Source organism: Micrasema longulum, unplaced genomic scaffold, assembly GCF_059751315.1.
Source record: "Micrasema longulum isolate JH-2025_06_02 unplaced genomic scaffold, ASM5975131v1 h1tg000725l, whole genome shotgun sequence".
Lineage (NCBI taxonomy): Eukaryota > Metazoa > Arthropoda > Insecta > Trichoptera > Brachycentridae > Micrasema > Micrasema longulum.
The window spans coordinates 111,601-139,353 of NW_028277921.1; the positions used below are offsets into that span (position 1 = coordinate 111,601).

General features: G+C 30.5%; 2 protein-coding genes across 2 annotated transcripts in view; one reads left to right on the forward strand and one right to left on the reverse strand.

The window, feature by feature from the left end:
* LOC148279386 (calaxin-like) overlaps positions 1 to 7,893 on the reverse strand; it is a 66,539-nt gene extending 58,646 nt beyond the window's left edge. Inside the window, exon 1 of the mRNA XM_088229957.1 lies at positions 7,805 to 7,893. The gene's annotated coding sequence lies outside the window, so the exon portion shown is untranslated. The remainder of the gene's footprint in view (positions 1 to 7,804) is intronic.
* The window catches only part of LOC148279387 (uncharacterized), a 109,388-nt gene that overhangs the window by 24,674 nt on the left and 56,961 nt on the right, over positions 1 to 27,753 (forward strand). The window lies entirely within an intron of this gene.

The window sequence follows — 27,753 nt, forward strand, 5'->3', positions numbered from 1 at the left end:
AAGTCAACAAATGGAAGAGTTAAGAAAATGTGGATGTTTAAACATAGGCAGAATGGTGAAGTTACACACTGTAAAGTGGCAACGTAAACTTGACTTCCATATTCCCTTCTCAAAAATGTTTTCCCTCTCTTTTGCAATAAATTATAGTTTTGTAGGTCAACTAATTACCGAATTTCGTGATTTATTTGACTTGTTTCTTTACCGACAATCGAGCGCTTTCTTTGTATCAAAAGAGCAACTTTGATCGAAATTATTAACTATCATTTAGCATGTAAATATATATTTTTTACGGTACCTACGGCGAATCACGTCATTTTCGTTATTTGTTTATATTTTTAATACTAAATACCAAACATAAACAGTACGCATATAATCGCATTGGTGCATCACATTTGACAACCTCAAATTGAAATACCTTCTGACGTTTTCTTTATTATTTAATTATTCAAAAACAGTATCAGCCAGCGTGTCTATATTACACATATTTGCGTTGTTTTTTTTTAAAAAAAAACATCCGAACTTTTTTTAAATTGCTTATGTTACATAATTTATATTAAAGTAAACTAAATTATATATACTTACTGTAAACTAATTTTTATTATTTGTTTTTAACAATAATTTGTTAATACCATTTTTTTTATATGTATAAGTTTATTTAAATGTATATATTTTTTTGTTTAAATTCTTTACAATTTGCTTTTTAATTCTATTTCTTTTCTTATATCCATATATATTTTTTTTCTTTTTTACTATTTCACTTTTTATTTTGCAAAGCAGTATGATTTTTACTGTTTCTACATGTATACAAAAAAGCGTTGTTTATCTTTTAAATTATTACTTACCTGTATATTTTTTTGTAAATGGCCCTTGGGCGTATTGTAAAATTAAATAAATAAATAAATATGTGTATTTTTATGTCTATATTCTAAAGATAATTTAGTGTCGCTAAATGCGTAAAATTGAATAACATCGAGAGTTTGACTTATTTTCCATTTCGTCTTCAGAATCCACAATAGAAATATAATTATTGACAAAAAGCTACTTCGTGCTTCAATATTTAATTATCGTTTTATATTATGGAACTCAATGCGCTTAGTGATGGTTACGGTTCACTTAGCGTGTCCCATTGTTTTTTCCTAGTTAAATGATAATATTACAAAATGACTCTGATAAGTGAGTACAAAATTAAAAATAATAATATGATGTAATGCGTACATAATGATTGTCAGTATTTAGTATTGACGGCGATGTCAACACTTAACGCGCTAAACGTTATGCGCGTTTTTCATTCATTTGTTATACCGACAACTACGTTATAAAAGGTGTGTATACAGCGGAACCTCTCATAATGAGCACCTGTCATAACGAGTAAAATAGATTGTGAAAAAAAAACTCCCTCAACGAAGGACATTTCGCATAACGAGTGACGCAGAAAGGGGAAGTCCCATCTTCACTTCGCTCACAAGCCGGGACTTCCGCGCCGGTACGTCAGTCTATGGTTAGCACTCGTTTTGCTAGCACGTAAGTGTCGCGTGTGATCACACATTTTTCCAAATTTGTGTTCATACATTGTTTGTATTTTTTTTCGCAGTTTTATAACCGTTACAAAAATAGAAGAAAAGGCCACTAGATGACGGCCATAATAGAATAAAAGTAACAATAGAAATGAAACGTAAAGTCATTGAAAAGCGAGAACTTGGCTATGCATTCTACATTTTTTTCAATGATAATGCTGTGTCTTATTTTCACTAAATTTTGAAGCTTAGGAAAAAACAAATTTCTCTAGACAGGTCTCTAGTGAAAAAATAATGAATTATTTGTCACTAGTTATTTAGATTTTTTAATTGTTTTTTTGTAAACTGAAATCCCAATTCAAGTTGTTACGCTCCTTAAAAATTTAAGTTTGTAATTTTATTTGAAGAAACATAAAAAAAAAAAAAATTAGTATTTCTTTCGGCATAGAACACATTTAATTGACATAATTTATTTGATTTATATGGGAATTTTTTTTTCGCTTAACGAGTGTTTCACATAACGAGTAATATTCTGGAACGAATTATTCACGTTATTAAAGGTTTTAATTTAGAAACTAAGCATAATAGAATTTATTTTCTTTTAAGGGCGAACAAATATATTTTTTTTGTTTTAAATATATTAATTTTTGATTTCCTATACATTTTAAATATTTTAAGGATCAAGGTATCATCATCAAACCCTAATTTGCACCCTGTGGTGCATTGGTATAGTACATGTCGTGTATATATGTTAGTCATTTGTTACAGGAAAGTAAGGTTACTCTTACGCTAAATCATAGAAAACACAATAATCTATAAATATTTTTATTTAATTTTCCATTGGCGTGTTATTTACTGTTCAGCGTTTCCAAATTTTAAACTGCAAAATGTGAATAATAATAAATTTAAAAGTAGGGTTTTTTTACTGTAGTTTACAGTTTGTTACTGTAGTGCACCGTTTGTTACTGACGTTTAGGAAATACGTATTATAAGGAGTAGGAATTTTATTTCTAAAGCAGTGAAATGCTTTTTAACCCTTTCATAGCCATGTATTCCATTGGAAACATAATATATGATCCCATTTAATCTTATGAACTAAAACACAAGTAAAACCGATTTACCTCATTTTTCATTTTTTACTGCATTAACACAATTATACATAATAAACTTTCATTAAAACAAAAACTTATTTTGTTTGGGATTCTAAAGCCTATTCAACTTTAATAATGGTTAAACTATGGCAGAGCTCTATAAACTTTTAATGTGATATAAAAAATAACACCGAAATTTCGTTTTTTCTCGCATTTTAGATATAGGTTTATTTACATAAAAGTGCTTTTCTGTTGCTTTATTAAGCAAGTTTTGTACCTTGAAAACATTGATTTTTTATCTACTTCACGAATTTGAAATTAATTTATTCAAAAGATTTATTGTCTTATGCAGCAATGCGGACAGTTACAGATTTACCTAATGCGGACTGTCACAAGGTTATTATTAAAATTATTGATATTATATGTTATTACAGTGAATAATAGTTTTCAACCTTCTATTATTTATTTATTCACGGTTCATTTAGTTACAAAAATACATATTTTTTTTTAATGAATAAGTGTGATTTAAAGAAAATGTAACTAAAAAAATATTTAACCAAGGACAAAAAATAACCTCGAGACAAGATCTGGTTTATTTTTAGTGATTGTTGATTGACTCCCTAAATGTTTCTAAAATCGAATAAACGGTTAGGGAATGGAAATTTATGGATTGTTCGATTAAAAGTGAAAAAAACAATAATTAAAAGCTAGGTTCAATACAAAGAGCAATGAATAAAGCACTAAAAGTAACATTTAATTTTAATAAATATACTAGAACCAGAGATTTATATAGAATAACAAAAATGCTCAATCTAGAGAAATTAATCTACACAGAAAAAATAAAAATTATATTTAAGATGAAAAAAGATAAAATAAAGAAAAAATATTAAATTAAATTTTAACTACAACATACATAAAATAAATACAATAGCATCAAATAATTTAACTTGCGAACAACCTAGGACCAACAGAAAAAAAAACAGTTTTTTGTATACAGCAATAAATTTTTACAATTCACTTTCTAATGACCTAAAAATACTCAAAACATATACGTACTTTTTTTTTTAATATTTAATTTTGTTCGTTTTCTTACAACAAACATAATAATAAAACAGAGTATTAAAAAAATAAAGCATAATTACATATCAACGAAATACATATTAATAGAAAAATAGTAAACAAAAAATCCCACAAAGGCATGGCCTGTTCGTGGGTATACAAGAAAATGTCAATGAATTTCTATAATAAACAATGGACAGTTATAATGTTTTTACTTAAAAAATACCTAAAGAAAACAGTTCTTATAGCCCGTGTGACGAGTGATATGTGATGTTATTTCATCGACTTTTTATTTAAACTATTGTGTTATTTTATACAATATCCCCTCATACCAGCACTTTTACTGATTGGGAATATTTCGTACAAATAAAATATGTAATGTAATACGTAAAGTTTATAAACCTTGTATTTTGTCATAAATAAATAAATCGTAAAGTGAAAATTAATTGATAATTACAATAGTTGTGCAATGAGTGAGTGCATTAGATATTTATTAGTTTGTTTACAAACTTCCCGTCAGTAACAATATATAACTAATCATAATAATATAAAGGTATAAGAAAATTTAACTGTAAACGTTTTTAAATAGTTTGAACAAACTTAATTGTGAATAATATTATTAATGCTTATATAAGTATGCCTGTTCTACAATAGATTTCCCCAGTGTAGTGAGAAAATAGTGAGACCAACGAGGCTCTTTACTTTGTACGAGTATCATTTATCACTTTGTTAACCACAACTTATTAATTTCACATGACGTCAGACTAAGTGCTGTGGAAATATGCCAACAAAAATGGAAAACGTATTCTATAAAGTGGTGTGTGGTTATGTACAAGCTAAATTATATGCACTTTGTTCATTTACACAATTATAATAAGAGTTTTTTTTTTTCGTATTTTGGATATTTGTAGCACCAACTTGTGGTTCATTGTTATATTTTAGAAGTATAAATAAAATAACTTTGTTTTATGAACCACTTTTTATTCACACAACCGACTAGTTTCGGCAACTACGCGTTGTCTTCTTCAGGGTTACATAATAACTAACTTTTTTCATTATACTCAGTACCCTTTCGTTGGACGCTCGATCAGCTTATTGCTGAGTTACAAAAACTCATTAAACATAAACCCGCCCCTACAATATATTTTTACGTGCAATTTTATTTGGTATTCGGTTTCACACGGGTGTACCCGTGTACACGTGTGTTGGTCTGTAGGTCTGTAAAGTTTAAATTACATTGTACCCGTAAGGCCTTACTTATAAACCTGGGTCCGTATAATAATGGGATGATGAAATTTGTATTAAATTTTATCTACAAAGTAAAATTAAGTTTTCTGTATAAAAAATAGAATATGTTTACAATGTTTCAATTACAGATTACCGACGAAGATACTTTAAATTTTCATGTAAATATACTCATTTTCGTACATAAATATTGATGTTAATTCATACCGTCTCGATATGTATTGATGAATATAGCATATCATATTCGTATCATACTCGCGGGGCTGGTATAAAGTTATGCCAAGACATAATAATTTTTAGTTTTAAAAATTAATGATAAAGGACTAAGCTTATAATCTAATACAATTTATTTTGCTATGTTTTTTAAAAATCCAAGTACATTTTTCTTCAGTTTTATTAAATTATGTCAAAACATTGTTTTTTTAAAATTATTATAAATTTCACCAGTATTTTAACGTTATTTCCAATCAACAAATTACAACAGGGATGGAGAATACCTTAAATAAGGGAATATGGAAGTCTAGGCATTTACAGGGCTTACGATCTGTCATTGGCTGGTTTAAGTGGCCACTTTACACACTGTGTAACATTCACCATTTTGCCTGTGTTTGAACATTCATATTTCTTCAATTCTTCCATCTGTTGATTTTAGTGAAGTTAAAGAGCTGAAACCTTTATTGTTGTGAAGAGATTCACCTGATTGAATTATTTCACATACTAGGCAACGCCTGAAAACAATTTTCCAATTTTTAATTATTAAGCCTTGACCGAAATTCTTGGTTTTGTTCGACCACTTAAGTTGGTACAGGGTAGAGGCGATGACAGATTTCGTTGCACAGCCCAAACGAAAGTGATCATTCTCGGTTGCAGAACGTCTCGGTCTATTTACTGATGGATTAACAAACTTTCATATTGCTGCTGCTAACTTCTATTGGCTGGCGGTCATCAATCGCCGCATGAAACATTCATCACCGCCACTTGAGAACACAACATTTGCATATGTTCTGAAATGCAATCAAACTGATCACTCTCAATGGACATGTTTTGTGAAAAAATGTGTTTTTATTGATAGAATTTAGTGACATCACTTTTTAAATTCACCACGTCACTAACAAGTTGAAATATTTGTAAAACTGTTTGGATTTAAATCTTAAATTATTTTTAAAAAACTAAACTTATCTTTGGTTATAATTAAGGGCCTTAATCAAACAAAAAAATGAACCAACGAACCCATGCATATGAAACTAGAGATAAAAAAATAAAAATATAAGATTTCCAATGAGGAGAAAAATAGTCTCAAAACTCATTGTACAATGCGTTGCCTGAAGAAATTAGAATAGAAAGCTTGAAAATATTTGAACTAGATTTTTTTTGAGTGTTAATTTTTTTATGAAACAACTGAATAAAGCATGAATAATCGATAATAAAATATGATTTAAAATATTTGATTTATACATTATCGTATTATATTTACGACACCAAGCATCTATAAAATATGTACTTTAAACAAACAGCAACAAAAAACCATCACTCTATTTCCCCGTAAGGGTAGAGAGATAGGATAGAACGCCACATTACTCTATCTTTGCATACCGATCTCGCTTCCTCTACATTCATACATCTTTTCATGCACGTGCGCCGATTATTCCCTCTTTTAACATGTCCATCTAGTCAAGTATTTGTTTGATTTGGTCATGCCATGTCTTTCTCGGTCTTGCTCTATTTCTGCATCCATCAACATTCGTATTGTAAATATTTTTAGCCGATATTTCGCCGTCCATTTGCTCTACGTGTCCAAACCAACGCAGAGCTCTTTTCTTGATTTTTTCGATTTAAATTTATTAAAATTATTATATGTTGTTTGAAATCAAACTTATTTACGTGGTAGTTTTTTTCAGTTTTAGTGATTTTATTAAAGTATAAATATTTTTCAACAATGTCTTGAGTATGTCCAAATGTTTGTAGACTGCAAAAAATTGGACATACTGTTTATTAAACTTACTGGTATAAGAAATATAAAAATTGAGAAATTGTTTTTATGTATTTCCTAGTAAGTGAAATGATTCGTCCGGGTGAATCTCAGTCTCATGATAAAGGTGAAGTAAACTCAAACATCGTTGAATTAACTACCCGTTAAAAAAACAGTATAAAAAATGGAAAATGGTTTTAAGGCGTTGCCTAGTAGGTGATTTGGTTCAGCCGGATGAATTTCGCCCACGTGATAAAGGTTTTCAGCTCTTTTACTTCACAAAAATCAACAGATGGAAGAGTTGAGGAAATGTGGATGTTCAAACATGGGCAGTATGGTGAATGTTACGCAATGTGTAAAGTGGCCACTTAAACCAGCCAATGATAGGTCATAAGCCCTTTAAATGCCTAGGCTTCCATATTCCCTTCTCAAAAATGTTTCCCCCTCTGTTGAAGTAAATTTAAATATGAATAATTCCCTAGGGAGGAAATCCAGCCAGTCTGCAAGCATTTGGACATACTCAAACATTGTTAAAAATATTTGACTTGACCCTTTTTTTCTTTATTATTTTCTCATTAGTTCGCTTTAAAACATTCGTAATTCAGCGAAGCTCTAATTGTCAAAGGTACCACAAATTCACATTCGAGAGAACATCAAGCCTATTGATCTTATAAATATATTTTTTTTATTAGATGATGGATAAAAGTACATTAAAAATATACAATAGAAAATTCGGTTCTTACGTTCGGTGGGTATGTTTTTTTAGACTTAGGTATTTTTACTTTGTTGCTAGATGTTCTCACATGCGAAATATTTTAAAGAAAATTTTATTGAACGATTTTGGTGTGATAGTTTAGTGTTAATTATCCGATGTATTTCTCCTATATTATGTTGGGCAAAATTAATTTTACAAACAGTTGTTTTACCGGAAGGACATTGCAGAATTCGAAGTACACACCTTCGCACCTTTTCTCCTCGCTTATTTGATCACGCACTTTGGTAACTACTACCCACGATTGTGTCATAGACTTTAAAATGAAAAGTTAGGTTTAAAACGCCGAGCAAATAATGGTATGTCTCCCACGTGCAGTGGTTAGCGCATGTGACTACTGTGTATAAAGTAGCATTTAATTAACAAGGTTGACACAAAATTATTATTTTTAAAAAAAGTTATTTTTTACAGTAGATACTTTATATTCTCCCTGCATTAATATTGTTTTCATGCCGGACGGATAAATAATACAGTTCTGTGTCTGAAATAGAACCCGAATTCTGGACGAGTATTTTTGACTCGATGGTTACTCTCAGATAAAAATCCTGAAAAGGGAAATCGAGTGGCGATAAGTCCGCCCCGTATTGTAGCAGTAAGCGCGTTCGCATATCATTTTTAAAGTCCCGGGTTTGATTCCTGAAAAGGTCCCTAAATATTTATTCCAATGGTGTTCATGTAAACGGCCGTATGTATTTCATTATTTCTGGACTGGCACTTGAACCGTAAGACTGATCGCCTTACTTTCACCTTAACAGTTGATCGAGATTTGCTGCAAAAAAAATGCCAGTGCGGAGCTCTATACATTACCAAGTAAGTTTATGTAATGTGCAATTCTAAAGAAATAAATTATGCTGATCATCTGCCCGCTCGAAAAATTGCACCGTTATGTGCTGATAAGGGTAAATAACACGTTATCAATCTGTTCACGTAAGTGCAACCTCGTCACACTTGTACTCAAACACCCTGGTAAAGCGGGTTGCATTGGATTCACCTTGAGACACCTCGTTCAAGGCAATTGGAAGGTTAAGGCCGTGTCATATGGACCAGCAAATAAAAAACTGGTTCGCAATACGCAAAACCCAATTTTCTGTATCATCTGTAAAACAAGTATAACGTTACAAAATGAGTATAATACTTGACATATTTATTTTATTTTACTAACATAAACGGCAAATCTGCCTTTTACAAACATTTATAATACCTACATATTTGGCTTAATATATATTTTTTTTTAACATAAATTTCCTTATACCCAAGATTTATATAAAAAAAATTAAACCTAAAAATTATACAAGATTTATATTTATAAAATTAACCTAAAATTACACAGCATATTCAGTAGAAAGTTTAAATAATAAAACATTCTACAGTTATACAACATGAAAATTATAAGTTCTGTTTCATACAGCTGGGCAAAGTGAACAATAAACTGTGTATATAATGAAATGCATGAATAAATAAATGTAATTACCATTCACCATCTTTGAAAAAGTTCAAAAGGTTTGTTCTATAGGAACAATACCCTACACTAAATATATCAGATACGTGGGAATAACTATTGCCGAGTTCGTGAAGTCTGTTAAATACGGCGTTACAAGTATACACTGTCCGTGAATTGTTGCTACAAAACGGTGGCACCTGTCTAGTCATTCTTCCAGGCACCCTGAAGTTGATGAGAGATATAAGTTCAGGGCAATCTCATATTGAATTTACAATTTTGAATAAATTTAAAAGGTCTGTAATTTTTCTTCTATCGTTAAGTTTTAACAAATTTAATGTTTTTAGTAAAATATCGTAATTTAAAAATTCATGACTGATTCTAAGTTTAAAATTTATCTACCGTTGTAATTTTTTTGAACTATTTCAAGAGAATTATGGGGGTGTTTGAATATATTTCTTAATTAAACACTCTTGTGTATAATTTTGATATAATGTATTACTCAAACTAGGCGATACTGTATAAAAATTATGTTTATTTTATGTGTGCATTCTCATTGAATTGTTTCACGCGTAAAGTACGTCTTCTTAATCGAATTTTTTGTTTTTTCGAATTTTAAGTTTATTGACAATTTTTTCTTACAGCACTGACATAAAACATAATCAAATAATTAGAAAAAAAATCCCATATAAGCATAGCCTGTGCGTGGGTAAACATGATTTTATCAGTTTTATGTTACAGCACGTACATAAAAAAAATACACAGAATAAATATTTTAATATAAGAAAAAAATTAATCTAAAAGACCAAATGAAAACCCAATGTTTCCCAAAAAACAGTATCTCTAATAAATTCTTGTAATTTGTTTGTGAAGACTTTACTATTTAGATACGGTGAGCGATACACAGTGAGGGTTGTATATATTTTTCATTTTAGTAAAACTTACCTATATGAACGACATCTGAGTAGTAAAATGTTATCGTGGTGTATTAATATTATTGGTAATATCTGTGTTTAGAAAGAATGTGATACCGTCATGTGAGGTATGTTTGGAAGGTTACGTATGCATAATGTACCTCGGTAGATAGAAGGGAATGATTTCTTTTTGTTGATTGTCTTTAAGAATATCTTTTATTGTCTGGTGATAAAAAGTAAAATATATAGTTGGTTTTGTAAAAAAAAAATCAGATGTATTATTTAAATTCTTTGCATTGCATTCCATGTCCTTCGTTCGGATTAAATTAAGTTTAATACCTTAAATCTGGCTTATTACGCAGGTATTTAAAACTTGAATAGTTATGAACCCACCGAAATAGTCATTATCTTTATACATATAATTCCTCTGTACGTGTGATGTCACCGTACTCCTTCTAAACCGCTTAACCGATTTACGTGCGGTTTTCAGAAAAATATGGATCTTTGCGCTGTGCGTGTTCGTAGATCACGCAGTAAAATCTTTAATCGAAAATGTAAAAAAGAAGTTAAGAGCATAAATGTTTTATTCATCGATCTACCAGGGTTGCATTCGAGGAGAATGCATTTGCCAAAAATGGCAAGATGTTGTTTTTTGTGTATAAAAAAGTTTGTTTTTAAATGTTTACAAACAGCATTTGTTTTTTGTGGATCTCAAAACAGATTCTTTCAATAAATTCCTTATAATTTTTACCTATTTATTTCTTTTTATTGGATTTTTGGTAACACTAAAATAATATTAAATTCAATACATTTTAAAAAATCGTATTCCTACATAAGTACACCCCTTTGTTGGTGAGTCGACCGGAGCTTGACGTTTGCAAAAAGAATGCCATATTTGAAAAAATATTCATTTTATGTTTTGGAATTCAACCATAAACAAGTACCTACTAAAATTCAATATTTTTTTTAATATTGTCAATTTTTAGTTTTGGAATTTAATGACAAACAAGTATCTAGGGACCCACTTTATCGATGAAAAGTCTTTTGCCGGGTCGGGTTAGCTAGTTTTGAATACAATATTAAAATCGAAAGTGCGCATCGCTCACACATCCATTTCAGATCCGGGAACGCAATAGTAGGTAATTATAGAAAAACGTGCATCGCACGTGGTAGCCCGTATGTCTGGAATATGTAGAATACCTATTTATTAAAATATATACAAACATTATTTATATATATGGCATCTTGGCACGGGGTCAGAAACAGAGTGATTAAGTCAATCACCCTCTTACTTTCAATTTTACATTTTACTATGTCAATTTTCTAAAAAAAGCTTTAATTGCATTTTTTATATAGTGATATTTAAAAATATAAATTTACTAATCATATATTTAGTATTCAATTTAAAATGATAATAAGAAAGAAAAAAGGGCAAACTGTAATATTTACAAAACCGTAATCAAGAACGGCTCAATTATTGTTTTCGAAATGTTTTAAAGTACCCACCTTATTAACATGCAATTAAATAAATTGACCAAACTCCAAACTAATATTTTTGATTGCTGGAGAAAACATGTTTGTTGGTAATGCCGAAATTTAGGTTTTAAAATTTAATTGTTATATTTGTCCGGATATTAATGTTTTCAACAACAATAATGAATTACAATCAACAAATGAATGGATTATTAGTTCGGCATCAGCTGCATTAGTTTAAAATCCGATTTGTGTGTTTAAAATTGGAATTTAAATAGGATTAAATGTTTTTTTAATATTTTTAAATCATTTATAGATTTATATTAAATTTTAATTGATTTATAATAAATAAAGGATTTTTTATCATATACAGGTTGTTCTTTAAACCATGTCACATCCGAAAGCACGATGATCAGTATGAACAAGAAGATATATTGGCACATTAAATTATTTTTTTAGAACGAATAAAATTTTAAAAATAAAACATTAAAACAAGCAAATGGTTGCTTACTTCTGCAGGGGTGAAACGAGGGGGAAAAGGGGGTTTTACACTGCGCTGCGCTCCCCTCACTTCTCCCCTTAGAAGTAAGCAACCATTTGTTTTTTTTAATAGATATATTTTTTTAATTTCTTTGTTCTAAATATTTTTTCAAATATGCTATTATGTTTTCTTGCCCATACTGATCATCATGGTTTCGGATGTGACAGGGTTTAAAAAACACCTGTATACATACATATATATAGTAATTATAAATGGTTAATATGCGTCAAATTCAGGTAAAAAAATATAAAATGAAGCTATTTTCGCACTAAAAAATAAATGTATAGAATAAATTTTCAAGAATTCTTCGTTTTTAGATTTAGTTTGTCTGATATGTGCATACATATATATTATACATATTTCATTACTCGTTTTTTAATGTATTTAGTTTGTAAATTTGCAAAGTAACATAAGCCTACCCGTATAACATTATAAAATAATTAAAATGCCTAACTTTAGTTTATCGTTACCATCTTTAATTTTGGGTCCGATACTTTTAATGACGCTACAAAAAGTATTGCAATAGCTAATATCTGTCTTGGATTTTTTTTGTTTAGTTTAAATCAAGAAATAAACATGTATTTGCCTTTTAAAATTGCAAACACGGGTGCCTTTTTATAGAAATTGTCAATTAAAACACTTGATTTAAAATGTAATGTAGATGTCTGTAATAAGTGTCAAAAAAATAGTTCACGGGAAAGCTAAAAATGGAAAAAACATAAAACTTAATTAACAGTCAAAATCAGAATCATCAAAATCTTATGTTTTCCAAAGATTAAAAAATATTTTAACCAAAGAAAAATTGAAAATGTTGTATTACGCTCTATTTCAATCTTCAATCACATTCGGTATAATTGGATGGGAAGGAGTCTTGTACGCACATAGTCGCTGAGTAGACATTGCACTGAGACGCATAATTAAGATCATTTACAAAAAACATCGACTATTGTAGTGGACTCCTTAGTTTTAGAAAGTTATATTGATTGCATTTCCTTAAATATGCACCACAAATATGGAATCGTTTAACAGTAATTTAAATCGGATTAGTAACAAATTCGATAGTGTTTTGTCAATTCCAGGATGCAGAACTAAGTACGCACGGAGGCACTCATTCCATGTTGGTCTAAAATCCTTCAATCTCCTACCTAAGGAATTGCAAAACATAACATCTTTGGTAAACAGTCTGAAGATGCCCATTAGAGGGTGAAAGCTTTAATTGGTCAAAATAAATAAGTGGAAGTGTACCAAGTGTTTTTTAAATTAATAACTTATATGTAAATATATGTATATATGTAAATATAAATGTAAATATAAGTTATTACATCATTACAATGGAATTCCATCAAGAATTGACAATAATTTAAATGAAAAATCGTTGGTAAAGTTTAAAGTGGGTTTTGTTGAGGTCTTGGATTATCATGGAAAACACAGATAGACACCTTCTTTGAAAAATGATTGTACTGCAAATAAATCTTGTTTTGTAGGTGTTTTTTTTTAATCTTGTTTTTATTTTCTCACTTTTTATTTTTTGATTCATGAGCATGAGTTTGTCTATTCTGCCTATTCGTTTTTTTTTCTGTTAAAAAAAATCGGTAATTTTTCCTTTTGCTTGTGAACTTATGTATCTTAATATAATTAGTATCCTCATAGGCTTGTTGTGTCATATTATATTTATGTACTATAACTACAGAGCAATAAAAAATATTCTAAATATGGAATGGCTCACGATCAGAGGTTAAAGTCTTTTTGAGCATTTTTTCTATATCGCGGTCTCTTCTTTAGTTTTAAATATGTTTTTTTTGTAATGTGAAATCATTTTGTAGAAAATTTGTAACGTGCTGTACTTTGGAAAAATAAACAAACCAAAAAATCTAAATAGTATGCATATTACTTTTCTCTAATGTGCACAAAGCATTTTGATAACTTTTTCATCATTACTGTTTTTGGCAGGCTGACTTTGTCAAACTAAATTTAATTAACAAGTTTCTAAATAACATCTTTCTAAGTTTTCTGCAGTAATTAATGCTAAGGCAATTTATATAATAACATAGTAAGTCGTTTGGAACTGTTTTGATGTTGAGAGGATTTCTTGCGCTCTTAAGGAACCTATCCGTACACCCTGCAAAACTTGTTCTTGTCCTAATGACTAGAATTTGCATAACGGCTTCTAGGAACGCTACTCAAGCATTATAATAGGAATAAGCTTTCCAAGGCGATAGTCAAAAGCATCAAAGATTTCAAGCTTAGTGCTTCGAAAACTAAACACGAGAGTAAATTAATGTGTTAGTATAAATATCACCGACTTAACACGTATTTTCTAGCGAGTCGGGGCAAGTTCACAGGCATGGGTAGTTCCTAATTGTGTCGCTATAAACTGTGTCTCTGTCTCTAATTAATGTATGTGCAATGTTAACAAATCTGCAGTTATAGTGCTTTGTTATACAGGAAGGTACCAGTAGGTATGTCATGTATATATACATATATATATTTTTAAAAGAAATATTTGCGTTCTTATGATTTACCCAAATATTTAATTTTGATGGCCATTTTCAACGAGTCGTAAATAACTCACTATTAGAAAATGGCAATCAAGTTAGGGTAGAGTGGGATTCGAACCACGGACCTTTGAGCCGTGAGCCACTGGACCACAATCAATAATTTAAGATTTGCAGATGATACTGCCATTATAGCTGATACTGCTTATCATCTACAGCAACTTGTCGACTAGGTAAATAATGCATGTAAGGAATTCGGACTAAAAATGAACCCTCTAAAAACCAAAGCTATTGTGGCCAGCAAACGAAGAGGCATTAACACCCATCTTACTATAGATGGTAGTGGGATAGAACGGGTTACCCGTTTTACAAGTGGAATCCGGATTCTGAAATAAAGACCAGAATTGAAATTGCGAGATCAACCTTCTATAAAATGAAGAAACTTCTGCAGCTGAGATCTGAGACTAAGCACAAGACGGACGAGAGCGATAAAAGCTAATGTATTGCCAGTGTCGCTGTATGGAGTGGAGGGTTGGACTCTTAAAGTTTCAACGATGAACAAAATTGAGGCCTTCGAACTTTAGTTGTGCAGAAGAATGCTTCGAATCTCATGGACTAATCGCGTCTCCAATGAAGCGGTTTTAAGCATTATGAACAAAGAGAGAGAGTTACTGACCCTTTCAAATGAAAAAAAAATTTTGGCGTTCGTCACATATTCCGCAATGAGAAGTGTGCCCTTCTCCACCTTATTATGGAAAGAAAGATAGAGGCAGACGGGGTATGGGACAAGAGCATCATGGCTCAGAAATCCCAGACAGTGGTTCGGTGTGTCAGATGCAGCAGCGCTGATTAGACTGGCCCAGGAGCGTGATGAATTCAGAATGATGGTCGCCAACCCCCGCTAGGAGCGGCAAAAGAAGATGAAGATGTCACATCGATAATATAATCCCCTGATACTTTTACTGTACCTACCCCTGTATTTGAAAATGAGGGGTGAAATATTTCTCTAAATTTTCTTTCAAGAAATTAAATAAACTACTTATTAAATTCATAAATATTATTTGTCATTTTCACCTATGTTCTCCGTTGACAACGGTTACCAAGCAGGGGTGATACGGCTGACTGGGCATTATATTTACTGCGGGTGACTCCCAAAAGCTTTACCACGCTTACCGCCTTTACAAGGTTCGGGTTCTCGCGGTTCTGGAAGACCACGGCATAAACCTTCCATACAATTTGCCGAACTCACAGTGCAAGAGGTAATGAAAGCAGTAGAGTTAAATTAAATTAAAATCGTAGTTTATGAAAAAAAAACAAAGTTACTCTATTTTTGTTGTTTTTTTTTTTGTATAAACGAAACCGATGTGAAGACCCTCGGTCTTTTAAATGTTTTTCGGGTATGTGGAAGGAGGGCTTTTACTGGATCTCCACGGCTGGATGGTTCGTCAGCAGTCTTTTTATCCCCTAACTTTTTGAGAGGCATAGAAGTTGACCGTCGACAAAGGGGCCTGAAGATAATTAATCTAGGGAGCGGACATCGGTTAAGTAAAAAGGTAGTTTTACTCAAAAAGTTAACTAATAAAACTTCTATGGTTAATTGCAAAGGGGGTTATTTATTGATGTTAACAGTTATTAATAGCTTATTACTCAATTGTACAATCTTTGTTACAATATGGTTTTGTTGGATGGGGTGGTGCATATGCCAATATATTAAACCCTCTTAAAATAGTACAAAGATGAATTAATAAAGTAATTTTAAAGAAAACTCTCAACATTAAACACGGAAATTCTTTTTAAATTATTTAATATTCATACAGTAAATACTATAAAATAAATTCCGTCTACAAATTTATAATGAAGAAAAAATGAAAGAATTTGAGATGAATAAGTCACTCGGATATTAAAATAATATTAAAATCCCTAAATTCCACACAAGTCATGGTCAAAATAGCTTTGTCTTCAAAGGTGTCAAAAATTACAATAATCGATTACAATGAACTATTAACACTAATATAACAATAAATAAATTCAAAGTAAATTTTTTGAACAAGTGCAAAAACTGCATTAAATTTTAATTAGTATTATTTTCTGTATTTCTTGTTATATCCTCTAAGCTTTTTTTTTCTCATGTAAGTACTCGTAAATTCAAAATTATATAAATTCTAATAAAAGTAACTATAACAGTGTACAATTATAACAGTGTGTAAGCACAAGAGTTAGTCTCTTTTTTTGGAGAGTTACAGTTTTAATACTAACTAGATGTATACAAGTAGATTTGTATAGAATAAAAAAAACATGTACCATTTATGAAATATATTGATTAATAAAAAAAATAAGAAATGTGATGTAGTAATCACAATGGCTAACGAAACACTTGTATTTAGATCATAATAATGCGATTTGTACTAGACTATCGAGGAACTATTATATAATACTTAAGATATCTCGAGTGTTACGCAGATAAAAACAGCTTCATCATTCGTCTGAAACTCTAAACTTAATTCTCTTAACGCCTGCCACAAACGAAGTATATTTTTCTACTGTTCTCTTTGTTTCGTTTTGTACACACGCATGTTATTTTTCCTTGGTAATTGAGCACTTTATTGCATGCAATACCATATCATTTAATATTGCGTTTCATCATTCCTTAAAAAAAAAATAGGTAAAGGAATGAATAAACAAAAATAAAAACGCATATTTTTACGCCTAAAATATTACAAATTAACGTTAATCATAACATGTTATGTACTTATTATTTTGACAGTTTTGATTTTGTTTCCTATGCACCAAAATCACTTTAATATATTAATTGTATTTTTTCCTGACCTTGACTCATATACATAGATTAATTATTTTTAGTTATTTAGCGCAAACATAAATAGGCTAGACTAGAGAATCATTAATTTAAAATTAAATTTAATAATAAAATGAAAGTAGGTCCAAGGTTCAGCTTTTTTCCCGTTTATATTTTTGAAATATTTCAACTGTTTTTTATTTTCAAAACGTCAGTGATTAAATGAATATATTAAAATAAAATAAATAAAACAACTTTGTTTTTAACCACCATTTTTTTTTTCCATTGACCGGTTTCAAAGCAAATAAGCTTCTTCGTCGAGGTTTACGTAACTAATGAATTAATTCCTACTTTATTTTTATCATGTTTACTAAATACTACACGTAGACCAAATAAATCAAGTCTTTTTTTCCTTACAAGGGTGGTAATTTGATATCAATATTTTCGAAGCTAGACAGGAGAGGACTAAAAGGAGTATTGTTTATTTGGTTATGAATTACTTTTTTCTTATCATGAACCGCTTTTTTAATTTCTAAGATTTCTAAGTTCCTAAGGTGCTTAAATAATAATTACTTTTCTGAATTCGCAAATCATCTGATAAAAAATAATCATAATTTCAATAAAGACACTGGATTAAAAGTACTTCATGTTGAAAATAAAATATTAATATTAGACTGCTAAGAAAAAATAGAAATTAAAAAAGCGATTCATAATAAGAAAAAAATAATTAATAACCAAATAAACAATATTTCTTTTAGTCCTCTCCTGTCTAGCTTCGAAAATATTGATATCAAATTACCACCCTTGTAAGAAAAAAAAGACTTGATTTATTGGGTCCACGTGTAGAAAAAAGGATAAAAATAAAGTAGGAATTTATTCATTAGTTACGTAAAACTTGACGAAGAAGCTTGTTTGCTTTGAAACCGGTCGGTGGAAAAAAATTTAATAAAAAGTTAGTGATTAAAAACAAAGTTGTTTTATTTATTTTATTATAATGAATAACCATAAAGTTAGTGCTTCAAACATAAATTTTATATTAAAATAAATATTATATATACAATATTATATCTGAACTCTTTTATTTGAATTTTAATTAACACTAATGTCTGAGCACCCGGATGACAAACTTTGGTCTTGAAATAGTATCAACATTATAATATGTGAATGTCCTAATACTAAATTATATCTGATTACTCGTATCATTATATTACATATTAATTATTAACATTTCCAAACTATATATGTACACTTGAAACTTACATTTCATCACAACACGTGGAAACGAAAAAGATTGCCGAGAACAAAACGTTTTCGATTTTGGAAAGAACCAGAAGATTTGTTTCTAAGGGTTCGTGCAAAATCACCTACAACGCAATCATTGAACCACACACCAACCACCGCAGCAGCACATTATCCTATCAAACCACGACAAATTTGAAACAAATTCACCATATTACAAAACAGCTTATATCTTCAAATTACCAAATAAATATAACAGTGTAAGTCACTCTGCAAGCACAAGAGCTACTCTTTTTTTAATACAGAATAGATTCCTTAAACTTCTGGATCGTAAATCTCTTACATATTTTGACTCGTATGACTCTTCTTCTTTTCATAGTTTAACTTCCCTTACTAAACGTAGAAGCATTTCTGATCTGTCTTTCCTCTTCAAAACTTTAAACAATTTTATCGATAGTACATATCTCTTGGAGCGTATTTCAATCAATTGTCCCGTAATGTCAACGCGAAAAATTAGTTTTTTTATACTTCATTGCCCAAAAAAAAAATGTTTAAAACTCGTTTATTTATCGTAGCTGCTCCAAATTTAATTTGCTTTGCCCCCATTTAGATATTTTTAATACAAAATTTTGTGACTTCAAAATAAAACTTTTTGAAACACTGTAAAATGAAATATTTGTCAGTGTGCAATAAGTTGAACGTAGTTATGCAGAAAGCAGCCAGTCGTTGCAAAACATTGTAGAACTAAAATACACTTTCGTCTTTGCCGTCACCGTAGTATACATAGTATTTACGAAAAAATACATAAACAGTCGGTAAGTTGTTAAATACTAATATTTATTAAAATGTTTGACCACAAACTTAAATATATATTTATTTACTTAACGTTTTGTGGTGGAATTGACAACACGCAACTTAACACCCGCTTGCGCTGCATGACCGTGCCGTCTCAACCGACGCCAACATTTTATACCCTTCCAATACATAGAAGATAAAGATATCGCATGTCGATATAGTTTTGTACTTAATGTAAAAAACCTTGATTTTGTGAAAAATATTATTATAATTTGAGCTAATTATGCCTAGAAAATTAGAACATTAGTAATTTGTAAATTAAACTAACACACTTGTTTTTCTAGTATTTCCGCAATTCTCTATAGTATCCTAATTATTTTGTTCTTGCGACCTTGCCCTTGTCCCATCTCTTCATACAATCGCCTCTTGCATATTATTTACCTACATTATTATTCGCCGAGTGAGCAATTAGCACCTCAAGCAGAGCAAGCAATAATCGCAATTTGCTTTATGTACATAAATATAAACATCTACTGATACCTACTAGCGCTGCTATGCTCTCGCAGCCATAGAAAACACTTTTATAGCGCGCATTTTCTTTTAAAAAAACCCAAATCGGTTCAGTTTTGGGGTGCGGAAAACGGTAATACGAAACCTCGATTTTATTCACTTTAGTTGGACATAATCAGCCCGACATGCAAAGTCGTATTTTTCGCATAGTATTCGGGAAGGGATCTGCGAAAGAGTGACAGAAAAACTATATTTAAATACCTATACATCAAACCGCTTTTCCGTCGCATGTTCTCTTATACCTCTTCCGGCTTTGTTAGAAGAAAAAGCTTTTTTCGTTACCGAAGGTCGAAAACCTTCCTAGCTGGTTAATGAATCTATTTTAATTGGGTCTCATTTCTTCACCTTTACGGACGTTTTTATGTCTATAGGTAACATTCCCATTTTATGCGAGTCCAAATAAGACTATTGTTTCCTTTGTTACATCAAAATTTGATAGGTCACTATCGCACGTTTTACCCGTAAGGGTAAACAGAGTGATTAAAACCCCACACCACCCTTTCTCATTCACACGGAGACTTATGAAGCTTTCTCTGCCTTCGTGTATTTTATTATATAAGCACGACGATTACAACGAATTTGGACATAACTACTCTAAAATTCCTTAAAATTTACCATTTTAAAATCTTAATGTTATGAAAGATCCCCTTTTGCTTACCATTTGCCATGTGTATTTTTCATTTTATTTTTAAAGTTGCTTAAATGTTCGTAGAAAACAAAGGTTTTTAATTTAAAAGATGTAAATGAATAATTTATTTATTCATAAAGTTTACAGTATAGGGTTGTGTATGGAAAAGCGCATCGGACCATGCACACCGAAAAGTTCATTAAATGGATTATGAAACAACAAGTGGATGCTGATTTTTTGAACAAAATCATTTTCAGCTATCAGGCTCATTTTCCACATGCTGGTTTCGTCAATCGTCAAAATTGTCGCATTCGGGGTTCAGAAAATCCACGAGCGATTGTTGAGAAACAAATGCATCCACAACGTCTCACAGTTTATTGCGGATTTTGGGCTGGAGGCATCATCGAACCACTCTTCTTCGAAAATGTGGCTGGTCAGGCAGTAACAGTTGGTGGTGCCCACTATCGGGAAATGACAATCCAGTTTTTTGTGATGTGGGTGTGGACGAAATGTGGCTTCAACGAAACGGTGCCACGTGTCATTTAGTTGGAAAAACAATTCAATTACTGTGCGATTAATTTCCTGGTCGTGAAATTTCCCATTTTAGTGATCAGAATTGTCCGCCCAGTTCACGCGATTTAATCTATTGAACTTTTTTTCTCTGAGGTTTTTGGAAGTATACAATTTATGCCAATAAGCTTACGGCTAACTACGCCTTGAAAGAGGAAATTGATCGCTGCATCGACGAAATTCAGCCACATTTATGCAATACGGTCATGCGAAATTTCGACAAAGTGCGTATGTACTGCAAGCCGTGGACACCATTTATCCGATATGCTAGTACACACATAACCCTATAATGAATACTTTATGAATCAATAAAAAAAACTATTTTTTATAAATTTTATATTTGAAGTAATAACTTTGTGGTTATTCATTATAATAAAATAAATAAAACAACTTTGTTTTTAACCACTATTTTTTTTTTCACCGACCGGTTTTAAAGCAAACAAGCTTCTTTGTCAAGGTTTACGCAACTTACTTAAACCTTGACAAAGAAGCTTGTTTGCTTTGAAACCGGTCGTTGAAAAATAAAAATTAGTGGTTAAAAACAAAGTTGTTTTATTTATTTTATTGAAACAATTTTTAATTAAAAACCTGTGTTTTCTATCAAAATGACTTCTTGCGTGAATTTTAGAACATCCGTTACAGTTGACCATTTCACACAATGTATTATAACAATCTGACTTATTGTATGCACTCCGTTTTAAATTTATTGTCTTCAATGAATTGATTTTCTCATTGAAACAGCGATTTCCAGATGGTCTCTCGTTGGCTAAATATTTCCTACATATATTTTATTCAGCGGTCCTACAATAAACCCAACATGGCGGTTCCCTTGCATGGCGACCTTACCGTTAGTTTATATATGGGAAAATGTTTTCCGAAGGATACTCACTGCGCAATAAAATATACTTGGCATATGTGACCTAAAAGCTTTTTACGTTCACTCCCATACACGTAATTCACACGACAGTTTACTATTTTTAACCCGTCGTTTTTGCTTCGGCGCTAATTAAGAAATAAAACATCCAACACAATACACTGAAATACGTTAAAATATATAATGATAATTATAGTTATTTTTCGTACCGCTTTATAGTTGATAATGTATTTTAAAAATTACAAAAAGTGGTAAAAAGTACACTACTATAATCCTTAAAATATAGCTTGATTTTTTTTATTTATTTATTTTTTATTTATTTAATGCAGAAAATACACAATTTTACATAGACACAATTATATTTTTTTTATGTCTCAACTTGTTAGAAAATTCCGTGTTAAGTCGGGACTCTTCGATTTATAAATCAAAAATATTTATTTACATATTAAAAAAATATACAGGTAATCAAAACAATATACAAAATAATCAAAACAATATACAAAATAATCAAAACAATATACAAAATAATCAAAACAATATACAAAATATACAAAATAATAATAGAAAAATAAAAATAATAAAAATTTATAATACATGTCGAAAATGGAATCAAAAGTTATATAATAATACTATGACAGTGATGACATACACATATACGATATACGTATATGGATAATAATGAAAACAGCAGCGATGTTATGCATTTATTCATTTATTCCCGAAGAAATCTCATACAGTGGATTTGTGGAGTGGAGTGATAAGAATGACATTTATCAGAAGAAGTGACGATATAACTTTGTAGTGACGTCTTAAGAGTTATTTATATTGACACACGAAAAATCATTCGTATCTGGCGTGTTATTTTTTTTTAATACAATCCTTGACACAATAATCAACATAAATATATAAAATCAGCTTTAAAACTAAAATAAAAATAAAATAAACCTAATTATTAACGACGTTCTTACAAGGTTACATCATTTTGCAAAAAAAATAGAGATGGGACAAATTGATCTATGTTAACTTATAATATTAGAAATCAAACACTGATTTGAGTCTACTTAACAATTTATTTTATTGCATTCGTTTGAAAATGCCCTAACAAGGCGAAACAATTGTCACGAAATTTTTGTTTTTATATTTTTTATATTTGTAAAAATAAAATAAAGTGTTCAGTAGACTCAAATCAGTGTTTGATTTCTAATATTACAAGTTTAAATATGGAGTTCTACAAGATAAACACAAAATCAATCAGTCAATTGATCCATGTAAATTGATAGAATAAAAAAATAATTAATTTGACGTTGTTCATGAAAAAAGTATAAATGTCTTATTTTTTGGTGATCAATTGTGTTAAACACTCTATAATAGGCTTGTTTTTGCGTTTTTCAAGGAATGGGAGAAGTAATCTCTGGACTTACGTTTGCTTAACATTTATTGGCAAGAAATTCTGCAACCTTTTAAGTGAGTGCACACTGGAATAAGGTTTACGACTAAGTTAAGTTAAAGTACGAACTTTAGTAGGTTGGTACTTAAAATAATTATAAATAAATAGTTTTTTTCTAAAATTAACAAGTCACTGTGGATCTGTGATCGGTACAACAAGATTAAACTTTAATGTGTACTGTGAAATCAAAATTACAACAAGAATCCGATCAGATCAGTGGCCCTGAATTGAAAAAAACAACTGAAAGATTTCAAGCCTTGAAATGTTGTACGAAGGACTATTTAACTGCGTGCTTTTCTTGTTAATAATATTTTACTATTAATTGGATCTTTTTTATAAATGGATATTTCACATATTAAGGAATGCGTTATGAAAATTCGTGATTTGGTGTTTAACTCCTCTTGGCCTCATGACATTTCGCGATACTTTTGTGAAGATGACATTTGAACTGCAATGTTGGAGTTGCACGGGTCATTAAATCCTGTTCCGTAAAGGCGAAGCTCCATTGTTCGTGATTCTTCATTCATAGTCGTTATAAAATAATAACTAGAGATTTTAAAACAACGTTACACTTATCGCAAGTATCGAATTAAACTTGAATTAAAAACATAGATTTGTCTGTACCTTGTATTAATTTATTTGTATTAACCAATCAACATAATATTATTATGACGATGATTCTTGGGAGAAATATGTTTTTTCTTATTACTTATGCTCGTGGATGCACATACTTGTATCGAATCATTTTTTTATAAATAATATCCACCGTGTTGAATATTTCTAATAAAGCCTTATTACCAATACCCATGTTTAAAGTTAAACATAGAACTGGCTGAGGAAGGATAAAAACAGAGTAAACGCGGTCGAAAAGCGATCTCTTGGACGAATAAGTGGGAGATCATTTTTTTTGTTGTTTTAATATGGTAGTTGCGTTATTTTTTACCTTGCTTATTATATTATACAAGTTTTATATTTTAACTAGTGGATTTTTCTGCATTCATTTGACCGTCAATTTTAGCTAAAAATGTTGGGAACAGGAATGATATTCTAATGTGAGCCAATCAGGAACTTGTCAGCATTTGATCTTGTGGAGAGGAAACCACTTAAAACTCTTCAGGAAAAGCCGGCCTGTTGACAGCAGTCAACAGGCCTTCCATTCCACTCGAAGAGTGTTAGGCATTTTGTGCCCTACTTTGGTTTATTTTACCAATGTCCTGCACTAGCTTGACCATGTGTGACACTATCTCTCGTGTAAGTTCTTTATGAACCACCACCGATGTGTTTTTAAGTCGTCCTTGTCGCATAGATCTTCACCCAGGCTTCTGCATCGCGCCTCCAGCTGTTGTCTCTGAAAGCTGAAATAGGACCGAAGGCGAGATCAATGTATGACAGGGTTGCGAATCATGATATCAGGCAAGAGTGCAAATCTGAGACTGGTATAACTATTATATAAACTATTGATAGGGTTAAGAAAGGATCACTGAGATGGTTCGGTCATGTAGAACGAATAGATGATGAAAGAATGGTAAAACAGATTTATAAATATAGCGAAAAATTATGGTAACGTAGGACAAGGACGACTTAAAAACTCGTGGCATGATTGGATAAACCAAAATCTTAAGTCTGGTTATGTCAAAAATAAACACAACTGACGAGCATGTGTGACGAGATTTATAAAAGTGGAAGAAGCTAGAGATGTAGCTCAGGTTGGACGTGTGTGGCGGTCTATCCGCTCTGCCTGCCGCTATGGGAAATGGTGTGATGCTGATAATAGTAGTATTACATAAATATTATTATTTACTTAAGGGCAGACATATGTCAGCTGATAAACCCCTATCTTTTATTTTTTTATTTTCTCATCTATTTCATTAAGATGTATTTATCTGCTCACGCATTATACTCATTTATTTTTGTTAACCTCTGTGTATTATTCACAATTAATAAATTAAATTATTTAAAAATATTACGTTGTGTAACTTAAATATTTGCAATCTGAAAAAATCAATATTGTTTGAAATTTTTTTTCGAGTGTCAGAAATCCATCTCAGTTCACCTTTTTTCTTCCCGGGAAGAAAAGCTTACACTCAGCGACGTAATTTTGTTCCACTATTCACTTATTCAGCATGTAACTTAGTAAAATAATATTTCCAAACGTTCGTGTTATTTTACCCGTATTAATGAAAGTGTTCGTGCTCCTATTTCAATAACTTCATTTTCACTTTCTGTCTGTTTCACTCTCGTATAAGTGACACGTGTCACTTTTAAACAATGTAGGGAGTAGGTGTATCTAGCGCGCGTAACAAAGAGTTTCCTAGCTTTGTTAGCGAGTAGAATTTTCTTCCCTCTTTTTGTTGCTTTTTTTCTCATTTTTTATCCAACTCTCGGAATATTCATATATCCGATTTTACCTATATAGTGTATATATATTGTGTATTCTTCGTTTTTATGTTCTTTATCTCGGCTTTAACTTCATTACGAGGTTCTGGGGAAATGAGGGCATATCAAGTTTCGTTTCATGTAACAAAAGCGTAATAAGTTTGAACCCATTTCATCTAAATGCCTTTTCTAAGAATTTTCTTGTGGGGGAGATTCCGTTTCTTTTGATCAAATCAAATTTGTTTGCCTTTTTTGCTAATTAACTAGGTTTTTGCTGTTCTTAAGAAATGGTTGTTTCGGTATCTAATAATTGTTACAAAAAAATACATAACTTTTTTTTAGTACAGTCGTAGCTTTCTTTGTATATTGCAATTAACTCAACGAAGACTCACAAAGCATAGAAATTCTTGTTAAAATATATTATTTTCTCCATTTCTAATCGCATTGTATGTAATTGTTATTATTAATTATTTTTGTGGTTTCTTTTATTAAAGTACATAAACGTTTTCAATAATACCCCATCTATTGAATATTATGTTTAGTACCATACAGTATAGTGTGTATAATACCATATTTTCAATTGAAATTTAAAGCTTGTACATAAACTTTGCGTTAATTCACCCTCTAGCATTTCAGAACTAAAATGTCTTAATTATCCTAACTTTGAGCAAGGAAATTCAATTACACGGTAAGGACTATTACAGCCTGGCGATTATCTAACGATTCTATTCAAAGTTTAAGTCCTTTTAAGCTCTAAATCATTTCAGAGTACTTATTTGTCAAAAAGCATCTAGTAAAAACTTTGTTTATTTGTAAAAACTTATTTTAATGTTTTATCGTGTTCTTCTTCGTCGTCTACATTAAATTTGCATACGACAACACTGAAATGTTTATTTAAACCTGTTGTTCTTCTTATGGCATTATTTTTTATATAAAAATAAATATTTACGTTCCTACGATTTACCCAAATATTTAAATTCTTGGGGCCATTTTCAACGAGTTGTAAATAATCCACTGTTGGGAAATGGGATTCGAACCTCGGACCTTTGATCTGTGAGTCCGCAACATTGGCCTCGGGACCACAACCCGGTTAAAAAAATATTTAATTATTTTTTCTGTTCTGATGCCTTTTTCACTTACCTCCGTTATTTAAATTGCTTGCATGCATGTTATTTGTTAACTTTAGTTTAATATTTTTCTTGTGTATAGATTAAAATGACGGTTTTTGAAATCTGTTTTCATTTTGTATTAAACCGTTTTGGATATTTAGCATTGTCGTTATTAAACACACAAACAATATAAATGAGTATTGTAATATTAACTTTTTTTTAATGTAATATCTTAATATCGCCCATAAAAATTCATTGGGCATCATTTTGATGAAAAAAAAGTATATTCCTTATAATTACCCATAGAAAACATTGTTTTATTATTTATTATTATTTTGTCACTTTTAAAATTTACATTATAACTAGTTCATTTCTGAATATTTTATTGGTCGTGCACATTTCAATGTGTACGTTTTAATTTTAAAAAATGACGTTTTTAAATAAAAATTATGATACTTGTGGTTTTACATTTATTTTGTATGTCCTTATTACTAGATTAACAAGTTTACGACCTTTACAAGTGTCGCTGTTGCATTTTCATTCTTTTATATGACTTTAAGTACTGGAAAGTACTTAGAAATCTACCTGTGCCTCGATTATGAACTCTATCTTTATATGTATCTATCGAGACGGTATACTTAACTTCTGTACTATCTGTATCTTACCTTGATATGTTCTACCTACTTATCATATCGACATCATATGATCGAAACAACCCAATGGAATGACCGCAAACAATTAGTCCGCGTTCCTTACGTCATTAACATTTAAAATAGTTCTCATTTATATTTCAAATATGCGATTATAAAGCGATTGTAATCTCCAATAAATCCCAATTCA